Source organism: Condylura cristata, unplaced genomic scaffold (genome assembly GCF_000260355.1).
Source record: "Condylura cristata isolate star-nosed mole 26May11 unplaced genomic scaffold, ConCri1.0 scaffold00012, whole genome shotgun sequence".
In the NCBI taxonomy this organism is placed as follows: Eukaryota; Metazoa; Chordata; class Mammalia; order Eulipotyphla; family Talpidae; genus Condylura; species Condylura cristata.
This window is the reverse complement of record NW_004567113.1, coordinates 23,370,844-23,398,794: the sequence shown is the minus strand read 5'-3', so window position 1 is coordinate 23,398,794 and position 27,951 is coordinate 23,370,844.

Below are 27,951 nucleotides of genomic sequence, written 5' to 3'. Positions count from 1 at the left end.
GATGATGTTAATTCTCCCAATCCATGAGCAGGGGATGTCTTTCCATTTCATGGTGTCTTCTTGTATTTCTTTTAACAGTGTTTTGTAATTTTCTTTGTAGAGGTCTTTTACCTCCTTTGTTAGGTTGACTCCCAGGTATTTGATTCTTTTTGTTTTAATTGAAAAGGGGAGATAGAGACTTTTATACTTCTTTAATTCATGAGTCTCATTCTAACATTTAGTCACCATTCCTAGAAATAGTGAGTCCCTTGAGGCTTACTTTTAAGCTTCATTACACAGAAACAGTTTAGCAATAACTTTAGTCTAGAGCTAATTTTGCCCCACTGCTAGTAAAATATATGGTAATCTAGTCCCTATAATATGAAAATGTTTCCACATTGACCAGTAAAAATGAAATAGCTCTGAACCTGTATAAGAACTAGCAATTGTTCTGTTTGTTGTTTCTCTGAGTAGTTCTTTCCCCTACCTAAGATAGTTTCATAGATAGATAAATAGAGAGAGAGAGAGAAAGAGTTCCATTCATATATATACATACATTGAATATATGAATATACATACATATGGAATATATATATCCACAAACCAATATTCATTTAAAATTTTAGAGGCACCATCCACGTATTTTCAAAGCCTAATCTCTGTGCATCTCTTTCCTCCCACTATTCTGCCTTGTAAATTTTAACTTTGATTTCCTGAGTTTGTAGTTTTGTAGCCTCAACTCAGGAAGACACTGGGATCGGTTTGGGTTTTACTTTCCTCTGTAACTACTTAGAAAATGCTTCAAAAATAAATAAATTAGAGAAAATTGGGGATTCATTTTTCACAGGGGTCATTGTTCTTTGTAACTTGTTTTTGAAAGTTTAAGGACTATCATTTCTTTTTCTATTCTTTGTCTAAAGATATTTAAAGAGGATAAATACAGCCCTTTTTGCTGCATTTTAACAAAAGCAGAAAAACTCTACTGAAGAAAAAGGAATCTAGGGGTCTGGTCCTAAGCATTGTTCTCTAACGATAAACATCAAAGCCAACTAGAAGGTGGAATGTGAAAACAAAATAAGTGGTAGGGCTCATAATTATTACCATACTTCAAACAAGTCAGGTTACAGTGGGATACAGATGGTACACTCAAATTGGACAATTTTAAGAAGAATTACTGGGGAAAGAATTTAGCAAGCTATGGGCATTAGGAAAAGCAACAAAGAGAGTTGTTGCCACCCCAAAACTGGAAGCTGAAAAAGGATGACTTATACCACACAGAGAAAAAAATTGTCCTTGAGAGAAGCTGTAGCCTTCAATTGAGAAATATATCCAACCTAAACTTAGCTAGTAAAAAAGAATTGTGTCAATATAGAGCCTGAGCTCACAGGAAGCCTACCTTTCACACCTCCTGCCATTGCCTCCTACGGATCCCAATAAGAACCCGGGCAAGAAGTTTCTTGTATTAAAAATGTTTCAGAATTGCTTTTTCTATTAAAGGGTCCATCCAGGACAAACTGATAAAGCATATAATAATGCTTCTATCAAATATAAATATTCTAATTTACTTGGTATAGGTTAGAAGCTCGGTGTGCACAAAAGTGCTTCAGAATCATGCAGCCATCAATTATTGTTGTTATATAATTTATATAATTAACTGAGAAGGAAATGATTAGCTTTCACCTAGTAGAACTGACTTTGACTTTTTGGGTTTTGTTTTTTTCTTTTCTAGTGTTTACCAATATTTATCATCCTTAGAGATTTTTATTAATAATTTAAGTAGTTTTCTAAGGCACTTTTCTTTGAATTAATCTACCTAGAGCTATTAAATTGTCATTGTACTTTCCATTTATTTACACACATACATGCAAACATATTTTTTTTTAATTACACAAAATACAAATATCAGCTGCTCTCTACAAAATTGAGAACAATTTTATAAAGGTTCAGCTAGTGGGAATTTAGAAATTTTAACTTAATCATTTTATTGGAATTTGTGTGGGGTTAATCTTTCCAGGTTCCTCGAAGACACAAGGAAATTCAAACATTCAGTTTTAAATGACTTACAACTTGACCTTAAGTATTCACTTAATAAAGGATTCAGCGATTTGTAAAATCTGAATTTCCTTTCTGTAGAATCAGAAAAACTATGAGCATTCTACATTGAGCCAAATAATTTTGATTCTCAAGTGCACAACAGATATGTAATTTTCTTATATACATAAAAAAATGTCATTATAGAATGAGGAAAAAAACATTCTGCTCCCTAGGCTAAGTTGATTTGTTATATTCCATTGTATCCTTACAGTAAATGCAGAATGGATAAAAATTCTCCTTACACATAGCATCACAGAAAAGCTTAACCTAAAGTAAAAAACAAAGGAGGAATAAAAAAATATAGCATAGTTTAATTATTTAAAATTTTTACAATGTTATGGTGGAGGGGGAAGGAAGGAAGGGGACTACCCCGAGGGGATAAGTCAAATATCATACAAAAATGAACAACAACGTAAGAAAATCTAATTAATTATAGAAAATAAAGAAAATGATGTGCATCATCTTGAAACAATGTAAGCAGGAAAGAAAATGAGCAAATGTGACACAAAAGTTTGAACCTGTATTTTATATATATATATATATATATATATATATATATATATATAAACAAACAAACAGGGCCCTCTCTGGTGGCACAACTGGTTAAAATACAGTACTAGGGAGTCAGCCGAAGCTCTCATGCACTGGTTCAATCCCCGGCCCCATAGGTGACCCACTTGGTGCGGCAGACTTTTCCTGACCCACCCGCTGCTCCCCTCAGCAGTGTACTTCAAAGATCTACCTGTCCTCCTCCCTACTCTGTCTCTGGTGAATGGTCTCACCTCTCCTTCACCTCTGGCCTATACCCCAGTTCTTGTATACATAAATAAATAAATCTAAAAAAAGAGAGATTTTATTTGTCAAAATCTGCATAATTCCCAATGGAAATACTTAAATTCCTTTAAAAAGATCTTCCAAACTAGTGTTTTTATCATATTTTTGTTACCTCCACCCTAGTTTCCTTAGTCTCTCTGCTAAACAAGGCATAAGTTTTATTGGTATGGATGATCATTTTCACAGTGACATCTCCTCCAGAGAATCACTATGTCCAGAAAAAAGTTGTGCTGAGAAGGTAAAAAAATGTCACAGCATGTCAGTGAAGAATAGGCATTTGGAGCAAATTTTATGCAGATAAGCTGCTCAGCTGTACGTTTTCTCCCAAATAATCTACATTTGTCTGAAAAGACAGGAGATGAGGAAGGCAGCTTGCAATTTAATTTTTTTTTTTTTTTTTTTTTTTAGAAAAGTAAAGAAGATGCAGTTTAAGACTATCTAGTAACACTATTACTTGTGAGGGGCCTTCACCAAAATGCCCACAAAGAATGTAGACTCTAATATCTATACATGACTAGAATATCTGTTGATGTATCTACTATCTAAAGCAAAGGATATAAGTGAAATCAAGTTAATAAATAACATTGGATGATCTTCCTAATTTTCATGTGTTTTAAGTTGTTTGGAGAAAAGTTTTAGACACAGTAAATATCTGGAACGAAAGTACAGTAGGACAAATATCTATATTCATAATTTGGCAAGTCACTTAAAATGCATAAAGTTGGGCCCTCCCTGGTGGTACAGCAGGTGAAAGCACTGCACTAAGAAGCTTAAGCCACTTCCGCATGAGTTCGATTCCCACCTGCCTCGGAGGTGACCACATGGTGTGGCAGACCTCTCCTGACCCGCCCGCTGCTCCCCTCAGCAATGTACTTCGTTGATCTGCCTGTTCTGTTCCCCGTTCTGTCTCTGGTGAATCCTCTCACCCTCTGCATCTCTGGCCTGTACCCCAGTTCTATATGAATAAATAAATAAATCTTTTAAAAAATGCATAAAGTTAATGATACTTTTTCTACCATAAAAATGTTACTTGACCTAACTACACCTCAGGTAGAAATTCAGATAACAGATAAGCTGGGAATCTGTTAAGGAACAGTTAGATTAGTGAGTCCATTTTTGCTTTGATGACCAACCTCAAACATGCCATGTTTCTGTAGGCAAAGACCAGGAGTCAAAACTTACCTAAATCAGACTGGGTAGTAAAATTTGGCTTAATTAAGCAGGCTTTAATTCTCTCCATTCACAACAAATTGAAAGGGATAAATACCAATAGAGTGATTCTTCTTTCCCCTAACTTTATGCTTCAGTTGGAGAAACATCTTTTAGCATGATTCTCATCATCTCTCCACCCCGTAATTCACCCCTTACAATGGGAGAAGTACATTTATCTTTGGTAATTTGGGAAGGGTCCTGGAAACACAAAGCTTAAACAGTCTTTTCAGAATCTGCCAGCTCATGGATACTTTATTTTCTATGGTGGGCTACAAGCCACTGAAAATGCTGAATATCAAGGCTTTTTTCCTGCCACTGGGGCATGTACCTTGTCCAGCTCTGCCTGGGTCAAACTGCCCACTAATGTTGTTCAACAATATGAAGACTATTCTGGTCACACATGTATATTATTTCCTTCAATATTACTAAAACAATCAGACTGATTTCCCTCCCCACAACTCCTCCTTTCTCCTTATACATCTATCAGTTTGTTAAGACTTACTTAAGAAATAAAGGGCTATTTTTTATTAGCCTTCTCATATGGCATTAAATAATATGCTATCTTAAAACTAACTTAAATGAGATACAAACATAATCTAAGGGGGGGTAGGAAAGAACTGTTAAAACTGTATTTGAGATAATGTTTAAACAAGACACTTAAAATCTTAAAGGAAATCACAGATCATTAAAAAATAATAAAAGCTACTTATGAAGTAGAAACAATAACCCAAGCTAAAATAATTTGATGATTATTTTAGTTCTACTTCTTCCTTATAACTTTTAGATTTTTTATTCAAAAAATAATTCCCTGTTCGTACAGTAAGTCTTCCTTATCATAAGTACTAGTCTTTACTATTGAATGGACATGGAATTGTAGATTTGCTGAAGTGAGCCAATTCAGCATGTACCTAATAGACATAAGCCTATTTTAAAGTAATATTTATGGAAAAACATATAAATATGAAAAGAGGTATTAATTGAGGTGCTATACTTTGAAATTTTCTTAAAATTCAGAAATGTTTAATGTTTTCAAAATTATCAAAGCACATTATCTCTCAAAGAAATTCTATGACAAACATAAACATTCATAAGATTTGTAATACTAATAATGGGACAAGAGTTTTAGTAGAATGAGAAAGGCAAATTTACCAGATATATTTATTATTTTGATAAGATTTTTGCTTTTTTTTGGTCTGTGTCTAGACTCAACAATATATACTTGCTACATCATCAAATACTTTAAAAAAGCCCCTATACTAATTATTTTATGTTGTTATATTTGTGCTATTTGTAAATGGTTAAACAGTATTAAAATTTTTATTAAATATTTATAAAATATTAACCAAAAATAACTAACCTTTATGTGATACCTGGGTTTTTATAGAAATTATATGTATGCATATTTTTAATACATAGCATGAAGAATTTCATCAAACACACAGAAAACTGAATAATTATGACATGGCAAGGAAAATATACACAGGAAATTACATTTAAACTAACGCATAAAAATTAAATTACTCTTGTCGAGGGTTTTTATATGGTAAAGTGCACTTGAATGGAGGTGAAAAGTGAGAGAAGAGTCATCTCAGATATAGTGTCATGGTCAAAGACATGAGTACACAAAATTTCAATGGCTTTCAGTGATGCAGCAAATAAACTTGAAAGTAAGAAATATGTGAAGCCATAACATTAGACTGTAATGTTGGACAGTAGGAAGTTAGGACTTAGCCTGGATTAAACCTAAGTTATTGATTTTCTTATGTGGGCTTGACCCAATCTGTAATGTGAATGCACCACAATAATATTGTGTGGGATTTTTTTTAAATAATAAGCATAACCTGATAGTAGGAATTAAAAGCCTGGTAGAGGCTCTAAATTTGACAAATAAATAGACTGGGTTTTTTTTTTTTAATCATCCATGCAAAAGATAATAGAGCCTGGTCATTGAGGAAGCAGTAAAGAAGGGGAAAGGCTAAAGAGATATTGTAACAGGGTGGTCCCTAAGAAAAGGGGAGGTTCTAGGTTCCCTGCCACACCCAAGGAAGACTGGAGCTAAACAGGGAGGACAGAGAAGCTGGGAGCCAACTGTAGGAAGAAAGGAAGATGGAGAGCTAGAATGATGTCCCAGGATATTATTTCCTCCATAAAATAACTGAAAAACTACCCTTTATTTAAAATTACTTTAACAATCATTAGAATTTTTCCACACAGTAGCTTCTCTTATTTGTTCTCTAGGTTTTTCTGGTCTCTCTAATCCTTACTCAATAAGTTCCCTATATTTCATTTCCTGGAAAATAAAAGGAAACACTGTTTTACTGAAGGCTTCTCACTTATACAAAAATGTAATGCCTAACAAACCAATCTCACAGAACAAAAATCATCTTGTTTGTATAAAGTATTTTAGAATCATTAAATCTTTATATGATCATTATTGTTGTTCTTTAGAAAATCTAGTGTTTTTTTTTTTAGGAAAAGGGATATAGGAGAAAAATAAAGAAAAATGGTGTTGAAAGAAAGAACCTTTTCCATTAACCTTAGACTAGTGATAAGAAAGGTAACAGGGAAGTCTCTGAATTGCAGCTGAAGCTCCAGTCCATACTTATACAAAACTTCTCTGTTTTTCAATTTCTTTGTCAGTATACCCTCTGTGATTCAGAGAGAATAATAAATTTTAAATGATTGTTTTTAACAATAATAATAGGGTGCCAAAGGTTATATTGATGTGAACTTTACTTTAGGAACAAACAATGAACAGAGTCACAATTGGATATCAAGGCATTGCCAATAAAAATAATTTCAGCAAACCCAGAAAAGGCAAGTAATTGTTTGGGAATTTTATCTTTCTGATACTGAAGAATCTATAAAAATCAATTGAGCATCTCAAAAGAAATGAAAACTTTAAAGAAAATTGTTTTTTGAGTATACTCCCAGAAATAATAGCAGATACCAAAATTACATAGAAACATGCACATTATAATCAGAAACATTTCAATTGAAGGCTACATTTTCAACAAATTACATTCTATGAAGAAAGGTGAAAATTATCTCCAGACATAGTGATAATATCATTCTATCCAAAAGATAAAGTGAAATCTTCTCTGTGAGTGATTATCTTTTCTTTTCTTTTTATTGATTTAGTTTCTCTCCAGAACAACAACAAAAAATAGTTTATATAGAATGAGGCAGTTATATGAAACACAACAGATAACACACTCACACAGAACTGATTTCATATGCATGAAGAGTAGCCTATATATTATTTTCTTTTTTATTTATAATCAGTTCAAACATAGAATTCCTACCAATGTGTAAAAACACATAATCCAGAACAAAAGGATTCTTTGTCTTAAATGGTAAGGTAAAGGGTGACTAAAACATTCCAAAATTAGAATCTATAGTATCATTATAATTAGGCACGAGTAATTCCAAAACTGTTTCTAGGAATTTGTCCAGCAAAAGCCTTAAACATGTCTAGTTGTGCTTGTACTAGTACATAGTTTATGTCCTCAGTAAATGGAATGCTTGAGTTTTCTGATACCATCAGTAAAGAACATTTATTCTGTCTTGTTTCTATCACATCATGCAAATAAGACATCCATCAAAATTGGCCTGGAAATTAGAGGTTTGTCAATATGTCATTAAAGCCAAGGTTCGCATCACTGTGTCAGTTAAAAAAGGTACAAAAAGTTATCCATAAAAGAATGGACAAGGTAGATTCCATCTATATATTGGGATATTTAGAAATACATAAAAACTACTTAACATAGTTTCCAAATTAATTTAGAGATTTGATCTAATTCTAGTTAATATTCGAAGAGAATTATTTTATAATTTAGCAAAGTATTCTAGCATCATATGAAAAGGAAGAATAGCAAGGACACTTAAAAAAAATGATTGATAGTTTATTACATATTATAAAGCAAGCCAAACTCAGAATTATAAAAGTATGATAGTTATCTGAAATAATAGTTATCTGAAATAGTATCTGAATAGGTAATCAAAAATATTTTGAATTTTATGTCTAAGTAGCATAATTAAATAGAGCAAAAAAGATTGGTCACTGTCAGATTACAACAATCAATTAACCAGCTTTAAATAATTAAATACCTTCTTCATAACTTACCCCCAAATAAACTCAAGTAGCCAAAACAATATGCTAAATAAAAACATTAAAGCATGCAGTATTTGTTGAATATTCAGAATGGATAAGACATTCTATAGATTAAATCATAGAGGACAAAGTCCATTGATTAATCTACGTAAAATTTTAACACATCTATATTTAAAATTTAATATAATAAAAATCAAATGTCAAACATGAGAGATAACTATGGAAAATTTGAAACTTAATACAAAAATACTTTTAATAAATGCTGAGCTACACCAATTAAAGTAGTGCTTGCGCCAAACCCTGTAACATGACTATGATTAATCATTCTAAAATGAGATGTAAGGTACAAAGTAAACCAGGAAGAAAGCTAATATTACCAATGAAGAAAGGAATGAAATAACTAGATATTATTTTTCTAATTATCAATTTTACATAATTCTTTGTCAACATTATAATCCATTTTTGTATGAAATCAGTCCTCAAAACATTCTTATATTAGGTTAGTGAATGCAACATTTGCAGTAAAGCAACTTTAGCAGTTAAGAAGACACTAACATTTCCTTCAAGATGTATAAAACTTAAAAAATTTTATCCCAGTTAAACAATTGAGTCAATCAAAAAAGCACCAAGTTTGAAAGCAAGAAGTAGTTTCAAATCAAAACAATTTATTCATTGTTTATAATAACCTTATTGTAACTCTAAGAGGGTGGTTCTCAGGCAAAGGGGAGGTTCCAGGTTCCTGCTCCACCCAAGGGAGGAGGGAGCTGAGGAGGGAGAAGCAGCATCTGGAAAGAGACTGGGGAAGGAACAACATGGATGGAGAGCTAGAGAGGACCTGGAGGAGGCACAAGGAGCAGAGACACCAGAACACACTGTGCTCTTATGTGGTTGAAACACATGTGGGTGAGAGTCCTGTGAGGAGGTTAAACGTAGCAGTATTTACCTTGATTATGATTTTGCTCTTTTTCTTCCAGACTTGCCTGGCTGTTTCTAACCCTTTTATATGAGCCCCCACCAGAAGGTGTTTTAGACCTGTGGCAGGCTTTTGGGCCTCTGTTGCCCTGCTTTGGCCAATATTTTTTGACGAGGCATTTACTCATCAGGGGATAGACAACTTTGGGTGCTTGACTTGGAACCTTCAATTAGTTTTCTTTGTTGCAAACTAATTGTTTTAAAGTTCCTTTCCATTAAAAGCCTTATGCAGGGCCCTCCATGGTGGCACAGTGGGCTAAAGCACAGCACTGAGAAGCTAAAGCCACTTCCGCATGAGTTTGATCCCTGCCCCAGAAGTGATCCACATGGCTCAGCAGACCTCTCCTGACCCTCCCACTGTTCCCCTCAGCAGTGTACTTCATTGATCTGTCTGTTCTGCTCCCCACTCTGTCTCTGATGAAGCCTCTTACTGCACCTACACCTCTGGACTGTTTACTAGTTCTGTATGATTAAATAAATACATCTTAAAAAAAATAAATCAAATAAAAGCCTTTTGTAGAGGGCCCTCCCTGGTGGCACAAAAGATTAAAGCACAGCACTACATGTTAAAGCACAGCACTACCAAGCTTGCCTTAGCCACTTTAGCATGAGTTCCATCCCTCCCAGGAAGGTGGCTCACATGATGCAGCAGACCTCTCCTGTCTTGCCTGCTGCTCCCCTCAGCAGTGTACTTTGCCAGTCTGGCTGTTCTGCTCCCCACTCTGTCTCTGGCTTTCACCAACTCCTGAACCTCTGGCCTGTACCCCAGTTCTGTATGCATAATAAATCTTAAAAAAAAAGTCTTATGCAGAGTATGTTTTATCTTGATGCAGCGGAGAGCAGAAACTATTTAGAACAGGAAGTTTAACATTACCATAGACCATATTAAAGTTCCTAAAAGTCACCTCCTTTCTGTCATCTATTCTAGTATTTTGTGAAGTTACCCTCCTTTAAACTTCATTAAAAATTTCTTCTAAAGGACTAATCCAGATTTGCAACTTGCCTCTACATTTTCTCAGTGGCTTCTCAATTCTACATCAGTAAAACAAATAAAAATAAAATGATTTTGGCAAACAAAGACCTTAGGAGGAGGGGAGCTAGTAAAAATTGATTAGTCAATCATAGAAGTACAGAGCTTCCTTTCATGAAGAGGATAGTGGAAAGACTTAGAACTTATATTAATATTTTTGTCTTCCACAAAAGAAACAATCAACATACAAAGATTGTTATCAAAGAAAGGTTTACAAATCGTTCAAAGAAAGATTCAATTCTAAGCTCATCAATAAGTTAGAGAAAAAGTCATCAGTTGTTCATATAGGAAATAACATGTAGTGCTTAGAAATCATATATTTAAAGAGTAATAAGAGAAAATTCTAAATGGGGAAAAAAGTACAGTAGAACTGGATTGCCAATATGATAATATTTTTACATGGAGAAAACTAAAGTGGCATCCAGAGGACTGGTATTGATATTTACCCTGGACTTTTTCTTCTTATACTTTTTATACTTTATACTTATACTTTTTTATACTTATCCTTTCCTCCCTGTGTTATATGTTCTTACAGTAATCATGCCTTCTTTTGTTTTCTTTTTTACATTGTTTAAGGTAAAGAGAAAAGATCGGAAAACTGACCTGGTCGAACATTTAGTTTTATTTTACTGTCCATGTTCATGCTGATATGAGAGACAGCAAATTGCCACTCAATCCTAGTTACTAAGAAATTAAAGCATTAAATTTCCTTCCATTAGTTACAGCTATGGCTAAACATTAACATTCCTGTTGTCTTTCTCTCTACTATTATTACAGAAATTAAAGTAAATGGCATAACCATGAATCTAAACTCAGGAAGGTGAATGACAATGTGTTGGTAAAAGAACTCAATTTACCTAGCACAAGTCTAAGGATAGTTCACAGAGCTAATTTATCTTCTGATATTGTACCAATTCTAAATGAGAGGAGAAATGGCAATGCATTAGTCTATGTCTCTAATGTCACAGTTCTAATTTAACACATTACTGAGGAGATAAATCTTTGAATATGTCCTGCATAAATAACACATTATTATTACTATGTTAATAAAGCATGAACAATTAACCTAGGGATTTTGTGCCTTTTCTATCACTTTATTCTTAGTAAATATAAGCATATAGAAATATTTATTGAATATAGTTAAACTATAAACACAATGTGTACAAATCAACCAAACTATCTCCTACTAATAAAAAGTCCATTTTCTAACTCTCTAGTCTCTAATAACAGCTAGATAGTATAAATATCTTATGAATTTTCACTGGCTATATGCCTGCTTTTATTTTTAGATTAACAGATATTGTATCTAGTTTGTACTCCATGCTTTCAAACTTAATATAATAATATTGTACCTTAACCCACCATTATTAATTTTGAATCAACATTATGTTCCTTATATATTTGCATGCTGATAAAATTAAAGAAATTGTTTCTACCAATTATATTTTATTCCATTATAAAGCATATATAATGTATATTTTCTGTACTAGTACTGCTAGTTTTGATATTGAGTTTGGATGATTTACTTTTATTTTATTTATTTTTTTGCTATCACAAATAACATATTTTACATGTTTCACCCATGTAGAATTGTTTTAGCAAGAAAGTTTAAGAGTGGAATTGCTGAGCTATAAATTAACTGGATTCAAAATTACTGTATGATGCCAAACTAATTCTAAAAGGTATTTCTAAAGGATTTGTTTTCTAAAGAATTATTTGTTCATTTATACACTGATGGATCACATTTACTAAAATTAGTTTGAATTTCTAGTTATAAGTACATATCTGAGATTATTTTGCAATTGATTTACCTGTAATGTTTTGCTGTGTTGCAAAATTTATGATAATGCAAATATTAGTTGGGAAGTAGGAAGTATCCCCTTTTTTTTCTTATTCTCTGGGAAAAAAGCATGCAAGATTATAGTTATTTGTTCTTGAGTGTTTTATTGATTTTTCTAGTGAAATGAAATGGACCTAGAGAGACTACTTTTTTGAATGTTAATGGTTTATCCATTAATTACTATATTAACAATACACAACTCGGGTATAATAGTTCAAGGATTAAAATAATTAACTATAAAATTATTTATGTCTGTTATTATAATTTTTATGTTTTTAAATCTTATGACATTACTTATTTTTTAATCAGATACTACTGATTTACAATGTATTTTCCTTCATCTTTTCTATATATTTCCCCTTTTATTCTTTCACTTAAACTTATCACTTTTTCGATGTAAGAGAAAATACCTTAAATTGAAATGAATAATTTCAATGTGTTAATGTGAACAATATCTAAAGTTCTAAGAGCAGAAAACTATAGAAAAGAAAATAGTGAACATGTCTAACACTAAATAAACAAAAGTCAAAATATGCAAAGTTTTAAAATATGCATGTGGAACTACATATAGGAAAACATAAAACAAAGGAACATGTGGAAAAGGGATTCTAAGTGATTAGCTATTCTTTTAGGTCACCCCTACACTGAATTATGTATTATTTCACTATAAAATTTTAGCAATGTAATTTATAATACAAGACATTTCTAGGCAGTCAGTTACCTGGACTTAAGTCAAATTTCAGATTAATATGGCTAAGCCACTGTCCTTACTTCAAAGACCAGCCAAAGCTTAGAGGTTTCAATAACCACACGAACTTCTGACTGTTTAATAGGTGACTAAAAACCTTACAGATTCATGAAAGTGCTCTATTTAAAACTCCAGTTCTATCACAGGAAAACAGATCAAATCAGAACTAGCCAAAAAGACATAGAAAAATCTGGAAGGCTTCCAAATGTCTTTTGAGAGATGTCTCTCTCCTAGTGTTGAAGTATAATAATATCAGAGTATTGCCAAGCAGAGAAGCTGACCTAAGTTTAGGTGTTCATGTGTTTTAATTGGGGTTTTTTATTTGGGTTTGATTCACTGAAAATTGCCCAGTGACTCAATCTTCATCTTTCTAATCTGCATAGAAATTGGGTGAACACCATGTAAGTCAACCCTATTACCACATAGTTAGATTTCCAGGTAGACATAGCACTTATTTTGAGCTATCTCATTAGCATAAACAATTTAGTTGCTTACAAAGAGTCACCTATCAACATAAAATATCAGCTATCGTATGAGGAATCCCCCATAATATCAAAAACACACCCATTACTTGAGAAATTCAGAGAGCTTAGTAAGAGTTCATCTATCAGGAAATGATGGGGGGAAAGCAGATAAATACTTTATTACACTCCAGTAAAAGAATGCTTAATGTATGCATCCCTTTAAGTAGGAAAGGATTTTGCAGCAGGTCCAGGAGATAAAAACTATTCTTCAACTTAGACCTAAGAACACAACAAGGTCTGTAATAAATCTCTGACAACAAAAGACGTGATAAAGTTTATGGTAAGTCTCAATAAGAGAATATGATGTTGACCCTAAGTGTCTGGCGTAAGGCGATGCCTTATGTACGGAGAACTAAACGCCACTTGAGTAACAGCTCCATTATACTACTGAATGAAATACATATTCATGAGATATCAAGCAACTATGTGCTAGAGTTGTCAACTTGTACTGGCTCTGTTAGATCCACCATCAATTCATAAAGTTAGGGGGGTCAGCAACAACCCACTATAAGATGGAAGCAATAATGTTGAACAAAAAATGGAAAATATAAATAAGCCACAATGTGAATTGACCTAGACTTCCAAAACAGCAACATCAGTATTATCTGTCCCTCTTTCTCAGTTCAACCTTTGTAGCCAAATGAATGACTCTTAAAGACCTTCTGTTTCTACTTAAAACTTTTCTACATTCTATATTTCTATATTTAATATATTTGATATTTGTACATTATTTTAATGATTTTAGTTGGGTGTGTAGTAAAGGGATCTTCTTTGGCATCTAATAAATGTAACATTATTATTTACTATTCATTATTTCAAGGAAAATTATTATCTATATATGATCTACTGTGTGTGTATACACACACACACACACACACACACACGACTTAAGATACGAGAATTTTGTTAGGAACTTCTAATATGCTGTAAAAACTAGTATTTTTTTTTTTGCACTGCTTTATTAATTTTCTTCTCAGTTTATATCTGTGGTCTATCATACTGCAACCTTCAAAACTCAATTCAAAGACTAGGAAAAATAATGATGTATAAAACAGAAGAAAGGAAGACTATCTAGAATAATTAGATTTTTCTCATTCCAGAGCTAACTAATCCAACAAAATAAAGCATATCCTTTGGGTGAATGAGAGCTTTTAAATTAATTTTGTACACATGGTTGAAATATGCTCTTAAATACTATTTTATATTTTGCTTATTTATATATGAAAAAGCAAAGTCATGCCAATTTTTAATAAAAATGAAATGGAGATTGCACATTTTAAAATTTTATCTAAAAATGAAGATAGGGAATTGAATATTAGCATAGTGTACATATTTTAATACATTTTATAACACAAATGTGAGAATCCACCTACCTAATTTGGAATATTGGAGAAAAATTATGTGGAAATTAAAAGCAAAACATAACACATTTTCCTGATTTTAATACCATTTACAACAGATCTCTATTTTAAGCTATAATATAGTTATTGTATAAAGTGAGTGTACTTAAAATGTTTCTTAGTGCTTGCATTACTTTTAACGTTAATAATTCACCTAAATAATTAACAACAATATTGTCTTACAAATTTATGAGAGGGCTATGAAATAAATAAAATTCTGGTTCACTAAATGTCTTTTGTATATTATTCTGAATGCTAGATTTAACAAGCAAACATCTTTCTAAAACTGTAATTTAAAAAAGAATTAAAATCAAGCCTGTGCAAGCAGGAGAGATGCAATCAGATAGATTATTCATGCTTCATCAAATAATTGTGAACGTTCATTATGGAAAGGCCACACAGAATTGGACAACTTGAGGTGTTTCATGAAAATGTCCATTTCATCGTACGGATCATTTAAATGAGTAAGATTGATATATCTATATACATATATACAGTTGATTCTCATTATTTGTGAACTCCATTTTTGTGATTTTAGCAACTTGCTAAAATTTATTAGCGCAAGAAAGAAATCAATACTCAAAGCAACTTCAAATTACTCCTGAGTATGAAAAACTGTGAAATTTGAGTCATACGATGCACATGTTCACAGCTAACGTCCAACAGGCCACCCTTGCTTTGTTCCAGCTGTGACACTGAGGAGGGCAGGGGACAAAGGTGGCAGGGGCCCATGCAGTGAAATAAAAAATGCCCAACTCTAGAGCCAGTGGGCAGGTTTGAAATCTTGTTCTGGCACTCATTAGTAAGGTAATTTTCTCTTTTGTAAAATAAAGATAATAGAATCTATTGGTACCAGAGAAAGCTGTTTTACAATTTAAGATTGTATAATTATGTGGCACTACACACATAAAAACCCACCAAGGCACACACAAAAAACATTCCCATTTTGCCTAAGAGTAATGGTTTAATGTTTGCTAATTCAGTTGTTCATAACAACTTTATATAACATACTACTGCAAATAATGTGTGAATTGATTTCTTATATGGCCACAATACATATACATATATTTAAAGACTTTGACCTAAAATTCTCCCCCAAAATTATAAAATATCCTTAAAATTGCAGTTTTATCTGCAACCATCATAAAGAGAAACCTTTACATCAGCAAACCTAGAAATGATTATATTATTTAATGTTTAACGAGAATAAAAATCATGTCGTGATGTAAATCACAGACTTATGTTATTAACAGTATGTTGCAATAAAAATGCAAAAACAAAAACAGCAAAATAAAGTTAGCTCCTAAAATGTAGAAGGAATGCTAGAGGACTGTATTGCCTATAGCAATGATGGATTTAAGCAAGTTGATGAGTAATTAGCATTGTAAAAACTAAAATTTTATTAGACAAAAGGAAAAGATTGATCTCCAATTAATTTTTTTCTAATTTCATAAACATTATAGCCCTCAGTCTGTGTTATCTGTTACCCCATAACCAGAGAAATGATGTTTTGTCCTATATTTATAGATGCAGTTATTTTTTTCACTGTCATAATAGCCATTATTGGTAGTAGATATGATAGATAATGAAAATAGCTTACAGGGCCATGACATCAGTCAATCAATGTTTTATGTGCAACCTCCATTGGTAATATATGTCACCTGTGGCCTATTACTGATTTTAAAAAGGAAAAGGAAATTTCTCATTTTTTTTAGAGTACACCTCTGTGGAAAGGGTAACATAGACTGAAAAATAGGACGTAGAATTTCTAAAACATTTAAAAAACTATTAATACAAATTGTGACCAATGTCTACTCAGATGTTTTAATCTTAAAATTACCTTTGAAGTGAACTGTCTTTTTGTTGTTCAGGGAATCTATAGTACGCTGATAGTTATGTGAATGCAGACCAAGAACCCAGCTATTGTTACTGTAAAGCATCTGAATGCAGTTATTTGAACATGAATAGTTGCAATTGGCTTTTGAATTACTGCTCAATATTTGAAATATTTTAGAGAATGTACTGGGCATCCATTCAATGGAGTGCTGGACAATTTTTAGCCCTCTGGATATCCCGTGACTCTTAAAGGCCATACAACTTTTATAGGAATTGTATTGATTAGACTATAATTCTACATACAACAATGCAAATGATACTTGTTCTTAGCAATGAATTCTTGTAGTGAATATAAATATCCATATTAAAACTTTAACTTAAATAGGTTTTAACATATTACTGGCTTGCCCATCAATTAATAATTTCAAGAAATGTTTCAAACACATCAATTTTGTGTTTTATGAGTTTTATGAGTATAATAGTAATATTATAAACTTCGAGTTAGGATTTTATATTTTTGAAAATTATGATTTAAACCTATGATTTAAGATTTTATTTATTTATGCATACAGAACTGGGGTAGAGACCAGTGGTGCAGGGGTGATGAGAGGATTCACAAGAGACAGAGGGGGGAGCAGAACAGGCAGATCGTGGAAGCACACTGCTGAGGGGAGCAGAGAGCGGGTCAGGAGAGGTCTGCCACACCATGTGGTCACCTCCAGGTGGGGGATTGAACTCGCACTGAAGGGGCAGAGGCTAGCTTGCAGTGCTGCGTCCTAACCCAATGCCTCACGGGGTGGGGGGGGGGGCAAACATATGATGTTTTATACAGACTTTTGGAACAATAATTTTACTGAGTTTTTCTGAAAAAAAATTATTTTTCCTAAATTTATGTTGTTATTTTTATAGTTCTGTGTGCAGGGTATCTGACAATGTAAGAGAGGAAAACAATAAGAATATAAAGATATGTTCCTTCTCTTCAACAAATTCTCTAGAAGAATCTGAAAGAAAAAAATATTTGACCAACACTATTCCACTAGCCAATGGCAGTTTTAGGTTGCAATTTATTAAATTTATAAGTGGAGTCAATAATTATTACAAGATGGTAAAAATAGAGAAAAGGCACTGAAGCAGGAAAAAACATGGAAAATTAGTTTGAATATAGGCAAGTTTAAAAACTTGGTTCATATTATGGGCTAGGTTTGACTAAATAAATAACATAGTCATCAAGTTTGATAAGTATTGAAATGAAAGAGTGGAACTGGTATCGAACAAAAGTTTGAGTTCAAATCTCAACTTGATCCCTTATCTGCTGAGTTATGAAAAAATATCAACTAATATTTCTGAGCCTCGAAGGCCCTTCATTTCCACTTTTTGGGATTATTGTAAGGATTGAATGCAAGAGTATAATAAAGATTGAGTAACACAAATGTTGTTAATTATATGTGTTCATAAAAACAGAAAAATAGTAAAAAGCACTCTTATTTTTGAGGGTGGATTTTTGAGATGTCTCCTTTTCCCCTTAGGATACATAGACTAAACTTAGAGCATCTGTGTATTTTCACTCTTTCCATAAATTTCCTTGAACTTTATAAATTATTATTAAGTTTTACTGTTACCTTTCAGAAGAACATTCTGAGAGTACTTTCCAACCACATAACATCCAGCTAATAATACTAGCTCTATGAAACCGAACAATCTATAGCTACACTATACCTATTAAATTTATTGATAGTTTTACTACTTTACTAAATCATTCTGACTTGGGGAATGAACTAGAAACAGTATTTTATATTTTCACATATTGATTTTCATATTCAAAAGAAAAACATTGGAACATAAAATATGCTGATGTATTAAAGAGCTAACTATTTTTTTTTTTTTCCTGAGGAGGCTAATACTCTACTAATGTCAGTTTTCAAAATATTAGATCTACACAGTAAAATGTGTTAGAGAATTTGACGGATGTCTGTTCCTGGGTAAAAACTCCAGTTCTATCACCTTCTTCTAAGAAGGCTTTCTCTACAACTGAACTAAGTGTCAACCTTTGAGTTTATAGTTCCTTAGAGGACCATAAGTGATTTTGATATGATTTTCTGTTTTGTCCTCAATGAATTGCAATCCTTAAATATTTTCAAAAATACTTTTCTTAGAATATCCACCTATTACATTTACTCAGGAAAATGTTAATGCAAATATTTTATTTCTACCAAAACAACACTGCATTTATATGATTTGTGATTTCTTGATTCACAGGCTGTCATTTACAACACATGATGACCATCTAATCAACTGTTCTTTTTTTTCTCTTTCCTTAAAACATATTTTTGAGAGGAATGCAACAGACCACTTTTATAACCAATTTAATCTTCCTTGATTTTATTTGGCAGCAATTTTATTATTCTTCTTAATACATTAACTATTCATTTAAAGCTATTCATCTGTATCTGGTTTTCTACTAAATTTCTAATCTCATTTTAACTCATTGGTAGTCATTGGTAATTAATGCATTATTATATTTTTCTCCAAAATTCCACCCTAATTCTAACTATCGAATTTATATACTGCACAGTAGCATTTCCCAGATGCTACTCATTCCTCTCTCCTGAGAAGTGCAGTCTGTGGAGAGTCAATGAAAAGAAGATTGTCAGGGAATATGCATATAAACTACTATATTCAGCAATAAAAATCTATGCTGTAGACTTAACTGTTGATGCTGTGCTTTCTAGATTTACAATTTTAATCCTAGCATAAGTGGGGAAGTCTGATAAAATTGTACCTATAAATAGTTTACATAATATTTACAGAGTCTTGAGTTTACTACTCATGTGCTAACACCTTTCTTTTAGTATTCCTTCCTTCCTTCCTCCCTTACTATCCCCAGTATTTTATTGATTCCTACTTATTGATGACAGTATTTCCAGTATTTATTATGGCAATATTCTCTATGACCTCAATCCTTTGGATTTCCTTCTAGGGCCCCCTCTCAGTAGGTGTGACAGGAACACTGGAGAAGTTCAGGTAGGAGAAAGTGTCCACACTGATTTTTGGGAAGACTCCCTCTATGCAGAGTAGGTTTTTGTTTTGTTTTGTTTTGTTTTGTTTTGTTTTTAAATGGAAAAGAATCTGCAAGGGTTATACCTTGGCTACAGTTTTTCTCTCCTTGCCAGGACATGAGGGTATTTTTCCTGGATTCTCATTGTGAGAATCTCATGGGGTTCCTACAGAGAAAGTCCGTAAAAACTTAGAAAGGACTATCATTTCAGACCCCAGCATTTTCTCATGCTCACTATTGTTTCTGACCAGCTTCAGCTGCAATTTACTCAAAATACTAGTGAGAGGATGTCCTGCCTCTTTGGCTTCCAGTGGCTACTGCTCCATCTAAGCAGATCTCAGGTAATGTGTCTCTCTGAATGTGCTTGTCTCTTTAAGTTTTTGTCGTGGCAGTATTCTCTATGACATCAATCCTTTGGATTTTCCATTTGCCCAGATTTTATTTGTTGTAATCCTACTCTATTCATAACACCTGATTCCCTATAATACATTACTTCAGGTTTAATGATGTTATAAAGTAATTTCCTTTCATTGCTACAATTCTCAACTGCAATTTAACTTTTTGAGTAACTGTGCAGTTTTATTTTGCAGCAAACATATCAACTCTCAGTCACTGAACAAAGAACAATTCTTGATTAATTTTCTTTAGCTAGTCTACCTTTTATTCCTCACATCATTCAATATTTTCAAAAAAAGGCATGCCAGTCAATCCCTGTTGCTCCTGGACCTTTCAATTACTAACACTGAAATGATGTATTCTATTATATTTATTGAGATGAGTGATGAATGTAAAATTGGTTTTGAAGTTGATGTCTGGCCAACACAATCATTGGAAATGCAAAGATATTAATATGATACATGGCTGGGGCTACCAGTTCATCTACAATAACATATTTCAAAAGATGAGTTAGAGAAGAAGGAGAACCATTCTATGTGGACTCTCATCATAATTTATCATGTTGTCCTAGACAATTAAAGGACACTTCTCTTTTTTTGTCGCTTCTTGCATTAAAATCCAAGTCAACTAGTCTATTTCCCTGGAGTGCTTTCTGATAAATCTTCCCCAACAGTTTCAATTTACTTCTCTCCACTGAGCCAGGTAAATATATCTAATCCAGAAAACTAGAGAGGTCAAAAAGATGGTGAACAAAATGTTCCATATGTGATACTTCTGAATGCAGAACTTATAGGGATGAATTATTCTTTCTGTGGTTTAGTAATAATTGCAGCTGAGTTATGTGATGACTGGAAATAGTAATTGGCAGGGAATTAAACTGGTAAGTGATTAACTTCACCTCAACCTCAGCAGGAGATTTAAATTGACTAAAAATCATTCAATGAATTCTAAATGTCTTTTAGAAATAGTCCCCTAGAGCTTTAAACAAATTTTAGAATGTCTCTAACTTTCTAGTTTGGTAGTTGAAAATCATATATTCTTTTTGCTTTCTGTTCAGTACATGTAACACATTTGTAATGCTCTCTGGCTTTTAGTGGCTTGTCATTTAAGCCTATGTCCTTTACCTTTAGAAAGTCAAAAGGTAATAGAATCATGTTACTTTAGACTTGCAGAAGGTTGCAATTATATATGTGAAGAATGATATTCTTGATTTTTGATGTTCAGTTTATTCAGAGAGGAATCACACCTGATATACCCACCTGACACCTGATAAGCCTTTCTACCAGAGTTAGGAAATTCTGGCAATTATCTAGTGAAATTAACTTGAGGGAACAGACCATTTACATAGATCTGGCATTAAATCCAGTCTTTATTTCGATGATCAAATTTAAGTTCAAATTAACACATTTAATTTCAAAATTAAATTTTTATGTTAAATAGAGTAAATATCTCAAGTCTTAGAGCATTACATTCTTCATTTCTATTCACCATCTCTAATACTATTCCCTCCTAAATCAATTGTCTTGACTCTGATGCCCAAAGTCACTCCAAACTTCTTTGTCTGAAGTGTGTGGATGAAAGTCCTTCATAATCATACCCATAGGCTGTCTGTGAAAATAAATTTGATTTAGTTTAACTGGCTGACTCTTGAGGTACATTGTTAACATAGTTCATCTACATTTTACCACCCATTAGCTTATTGGATAATGTGAGAAAAAAAATGATGGGCAACTAGAGAGGAACACATCTTAAAATGTTATAAGTTATTCTGCCATATCATGAAACCATTTACAACCTTTTAGACCTATCATGTTTCATGGATGAATACCTGGGATATGGAAAGGCACATGCCAAGAAGGAAACAGGCAGGGTTTTAATGTTCAGTAACTAAGTATCTATGCATTTTTCTCACTCCACATAGAGAGCTACAGAAATTCAGTTTGGAAGTGTACTACTAGAACTATATGGTGAATAAACAAAAAGGTTTGCTTTGGGTTGGTATAAAATTGCATATTCATTTAAAAATATACAAATAAACCAAAGTATGTCTATATTCTAATTGAGTGGAATTGCCATGACAACTCTATAATCCTTACAAAGCTTTTCTAGAAGCTTCCTTAAATTACTTATCATGGTAGAAATTACCTAAGCAAATAAACTATTTCTTTTATCCCAAAATTGTATATCAAGGACTCATTTTCACTTTGAAATTTTAAAGCATATAGATGGCATTAAGATATGAATAAACATGAGTGATAGATTGAGTTGTCTTACAGCCAGCCTCAAGCAGAAAAACCAACTGACTTGAACAAAGGATCTCAGCGGCAGGAGATTTATGTTATTCAGCTGAATTACATTCCTTTATAGACTGCCGCGGATGGGTTGCAGGAAAAGCAGCCATCTATCCGATTTAAATAGACTGCTTGCTGGTACTATAGATATACCATTAATTCATTGTCGGGAGTTGCTGTAGGCATGGAACTGGCTTTGTTCTCTGACAGTATCTCCCAGTTTAAATAGAAATGCCATTTACCAGAGTGTTGAATAAGTAGGGCCCATATAACACTGTAATCAAGTTGCAGTGACATTACATATTTTAGCCTCAATATGGAAAATGGTTAAGTCAGCAGAGACTTACAATCTACAGAACTCTGCTAACCCCTGAGAGCCACTTGCAATTTATCAGGTAGTTGTTGTACTCTATGTGTCAATAACAATACCGGTATCTTTAATTTGTGCTGCATATTGCAGTTACAATGCTAATATTCATTTTAGACTATTTAATTTGTTATGAGCTTGTGAAATATATGTTATTATCTTAAATTTAGAAATAAAATTGCACACAAGAGGTTGAATGAGTCTCCTGAGTTTATACAAGCAGAAAGTGATAAGCCTAGAAGTCAAACACAAATATCCCGTCTTTAATGTCAATATTCTTTTCACAGCACTCCAAGAATTCTAGAATGAAATTATGAAAGTATAAAAGAAATATATTATGGAGTATGTTATGTTCTAAGTTGTCAGTAAAATAAGCATGCAAACAACTAACCTAGGAAAAATGACTACAGGCAGTAAATATCATTCCTTTCTTAAAAAATATCAGTGTCTGTTATTCATCAAGTCAAAATAGAAAGATGCAGTGGAGCTTAAAATAATCAGTGGGACATTTCCCTCAATTGCTTGAAATAATTAGAAATATGACGTTAATTTTGAAAATTAGTAGTAACTGTTGTGTTAAATTCCATGATAAACAAATACAGAAGAATTTGCTTACACATAAACCACACAATCTACATGAAAGCATTTTTAGACTTATTTTGCACATACAAGTTTGAGAGAAGTGGAACATATTTAGCTAATGTGTTCAAGCATTTAATTATTACTTTGGAATGCTTCCGATTTTAATACCAAAAGCAACAATGACAAAGAAACGATAATTTTTTATGAGAGAGAATTTCTGAAATGTTTTCAGAGTGGGTATAAGTCTGATGTCTTTAAAAGTATGTACTTCTTAAAATTGGACAAGTCAGAAGTTTTACATTTTAAACCATTAATGATTCAGTATCTGCATTTCCAATTCAACCGGCAGCACAATGTCTTCACTCCACTGTCCCATTACAGGGAGACTATCTGTCAACACTTAAAGCCACATACAGACCCAAGCCACCTGCAATTTCAGTCTCAGATAGCTCTGTATTAATGAGGAATAATCAACACTTGCAAATCCTCACTTAGGAAGCACAGTGACCAGAATATTGAAATAATTATTTTTATTGATAATCAGTGGATTAAATAGAAAAAAAATATTTTTCTTGCTTCATTAAGCCAGAACCTCCAGGTAACCAGATGCTTGGTATGTTGATAAACATTCTAGTGACTAATAAAAACATATAGCCTGCTTAGAATTTAATATGACTAACATAATCTAAAATGAAGCAACTGAAACATTTTTCAAATAGGTTGATTAGAGGGCAAATCAATTCAGCTGCTTTTGCCCACAGTGATCTTATATATAGGTTATTACATACCATAACACATGCTATCTTTTTGTACAGACAAAACACTATTGCATACAGTATTTTTTACAGTATTAATATATTTTAAATAAACCTTTTTAAAATTTGAAAGAAATTTGCATAAGTCTGGTCATCAAGAATAAATCAAATGTACATATCCTGTTTTTCTTTATTTACTCTAATATTTGTAATCTTTTTAAATCTTCTCTTTATGCATAAAACCAGGCCCCAACTATTTGTCTGTGCTCTCTAATTTTAAATTAAATAAGCATTTACCGAACAGTTTCATATGTCTTACACTGTGCCAGATAACTGAAAATTTTTAAAGAAATAGAGCTTCTAGACCCTCAAGAAGTTCACAATATTGTTATGACATACACCTATCACATAATACACGGAAAATTTTTCCTATTTCAAATTTGTAATGTGAAGGGTAAGCACAGTGAAAATTACTCAGGAGGAAGGTGAGAGGAACAACACTGAACTCCAATTTCATTCCTAAATGATTTCTCGGTACTAATACAAATCTACACTTTCCTGCTTTGCCACCCACTATATATGTATTCAAAAAGCCATAAAGAATTTAATGTATTTCTCTAAGCTATTAAAAAGTTTGTAACAGAAGCATACTCAAACACACTCAAGCACAAACACACACCAGTCACAATCATGTAAGTAGGACTGGGTGCCCATTCCTCTTGTGTATCAAATTCACACAAATCAATGCTTTCTTTATCCAAGATGATCACAAAGATGAAAATATTATTTGAGAAAGGTAATAACTTTAAATAATAATGAAATGTACGCTGAAATTACATTTTTCATGGTATGTATTAATATACACATACACACAAATGTAATGCACTAGTATATACATACACATGCATAAATTTTAATTTATATGCAAATATAGAAACATACACACTTATATGTACACATACACACACACACACGAGTATATTGCCTTATTCTGAAAGACTAATTCCTCACTTAACCTTAAAGATGAAAATACCATGTAGAAGTCTTGCTGTCTTGCTGAAACTTAGAAGCATAACAAAATAGCAATTAAAAACAGACAAAAGTCATGGGAAATCTTTCAAGGCAATGAGTTTTTCAATTACCTCAACAACTGTAGCTATCAATATTATCTTTCATATTATCTTCACTGAAATGAACATCACAAATAAAAGGAAGATTTCCTTTTTGTTCTCTGGTGTAAGCAACTCTTTGGAAGTGAATTAAGTAAACATGAGCCTTGTGTATTTGATAAATATGTATGTCTTATTTCTCCTTTCCCACTGCTTTTCATCCAGCTGCAGCTGGGAACCAAGCAATAAATACTATTTATTTATTTTAATAGTATGCTTAGTGGAAGTATTACCAATATTTCCTAAGCTTAAAAACATCCCAAATGCATTTTACTGTTAGGCTCAGCATTTTCATAGTAATTTACAACTTAAAAAGGGTAAACTCTATTACTCTGTGTCAAGCCAACAACTGGGTAAGTGCAGAATGTTAGCCTATGAAGTATGACCAAATTTATTGCTGTAGTCATTAGTACATATTGATTCTGTTTATAATAACCCAAAGGGAATAGTAAACCTATTATGCTGGTGCTTGGTCTTTCTCTTTCTCTGAGAGGATCCAATCTTGGCACTGCCAAGTTTCAAGTAATGGCCAATAAGTTCAGTAATCAACACTACTTCTTTTCTTTGGTTATTATTAATACAACTAATTGATGACACAAACTTCACGATTATGTATCTTGGAGTCAAATCGTAGCAAGATTATTACTTTTCTGCAAGGCCAACTTCATTCAACAGCCTTTTGTAAACAGACTGTTTCTATGCAAAACCATTTCTTTATTAATGTTTTATTTCTGTAAAATGACATTCAAATTTATAGTACTGCCATGTAGAAGGTAGGTTCTCCTATGCTCTTTTATGTCTATGTCCTAGTCTTTAACATTTTACATTCATGTTAACTTGGATGAGCTCCAACTAAATCCTGGCAAACTTATTAGTATTTGATTTTCAATTATTAGTAATAAAATCTAAAAATTTTATATCAGGAAACCATTATACAGCATAATTATATATAATTGTATTCATCTACTATACCTGTGTAATATCTCAGGAAAAAAAAACAGGAACATAGTAATGGAAATTTAGATGTCTGTTATTAGATGGTAATTTACCCTAATGTAAGTGTTATAGGCTGATTTTTATCCCCTATATATTCATGCCACATTCTGAATTCTTTACAATGAATACATATTTGGAGATACATTCTTTAATGTGTTGATCAGGTCATATTGCAGACATAAAGGTAGGCCTCTATTCCAGTGTGACTGGTATGACCCAAGGAACACATATGTTGCACAGAGTGATGGTCATGTAAAAAATACACAGATGGCAGCCATACACAAGGTTAAGAATGAGAAACTGACTCTGTTGTTGGTACCTTGATCTTTAACACTCAGCCTACAGAAGAAACTGCTACCACTCTCACACCATAAAAGCTTTTTCTACCAGTCAATAGTTTGCACATCACAAAAGGAAGAATGTTTCGCTGGTGGGTAAGATTAAAGTAAACAGGTCTAACTTCAAGTGGCAAGCTCATAGTTTGCTCGGTTGTACCTGATCATAAACTTGGCTTTCTCACTGTCATTTATCATATGGTAAGTAAGAAGATAAAAAATTTTAGCTTCTGTTTGGATTTCAGAGGATGTTGTCATTCATCCCTCTTTGACCTGTGATATGTGTATCAAATACAGTGTCACAGAATTCTACACTGGAGTAATTCAGTACAGTCCTGCTTCCCAATTGATATTATTTCATGTATAATGAACCCACAGATAAACATAACAAATGAGTGGGTAGCCCAAGCAGAATTTGATCATTTTGGAATCCTCAGTCATAAAATGCATTCTATACCATGTAATTATAATTTAACCTATAAAGACCCAAATAAAACAAAATCAAAATCCTACAATTGAGGAGAGTAATTTGAAGGTATAAGTAACATTTTCTGGTATCTTTCACTACCAGTATCTTCCACTATCAGAGTTGGAAAACTATTGTCTGCAGGACAAATCTTGCCTGTCCCTTTTTTAGAAATACAGCTTTGTTGACTACAGCCAGGATCATTATTTTCTGTAGTTTACGACTGCTTTTGCTTTATGAAGACACAGCTGATTAATTAAGACAGCGGCCACATATCCCACCAAGCCAAAAAATTATCATATGACTTTTAACAGTGAGTTCTTTTAACTCTGGAACATGTCATACTTTATATAATGGTATATAATAAAGTTCCTAGGCCAGCACCTAATATAAGGTAAGTTTCACTCAAGTTTAGAGGTTTGAATTATGATTTTAATAAACTTTATGAGTACTTTATAGATGAAGGGGAAAATCCTGCCTGAGAAATAGCCCTAAATTCAACTTTCCTATCTCTTTTTCTCTCCCCTTCCTTTCTTCCTTTATTTCCTCCTTTTTTTTTTTTTTTTACTTTTCCTAAGTGGAAAGAAAATCATCTCCCTTGAAACTTAAAGAGAAGGACACATGAAATGCAGAGATCTCCCACAAGTAAATGAGCAAACCAATCTTATTAGGAATTCCTCATAAAATAATCTCAGATGAGTCACTCATATAGTCTTCTTACACATTACCCAGTACCTGCTACCCACACGCCCTTATTTATTATTATTATTTTTTTAATCACTCTAGCTACTCTGTCTTTTGTGCAAGAAAATGCCTTTTAAGAGACTGTCCAGGTCCTCCCTGGTGGCGCAGTGGGTTAAAGCACAACAGTGAGAAACTAAAGCCACTTCCGCATGAGTTGGATCCTCTCTTGCCCCGGAGGTGACCACATGGCAGCAGACCTCTCCTGACCTGCC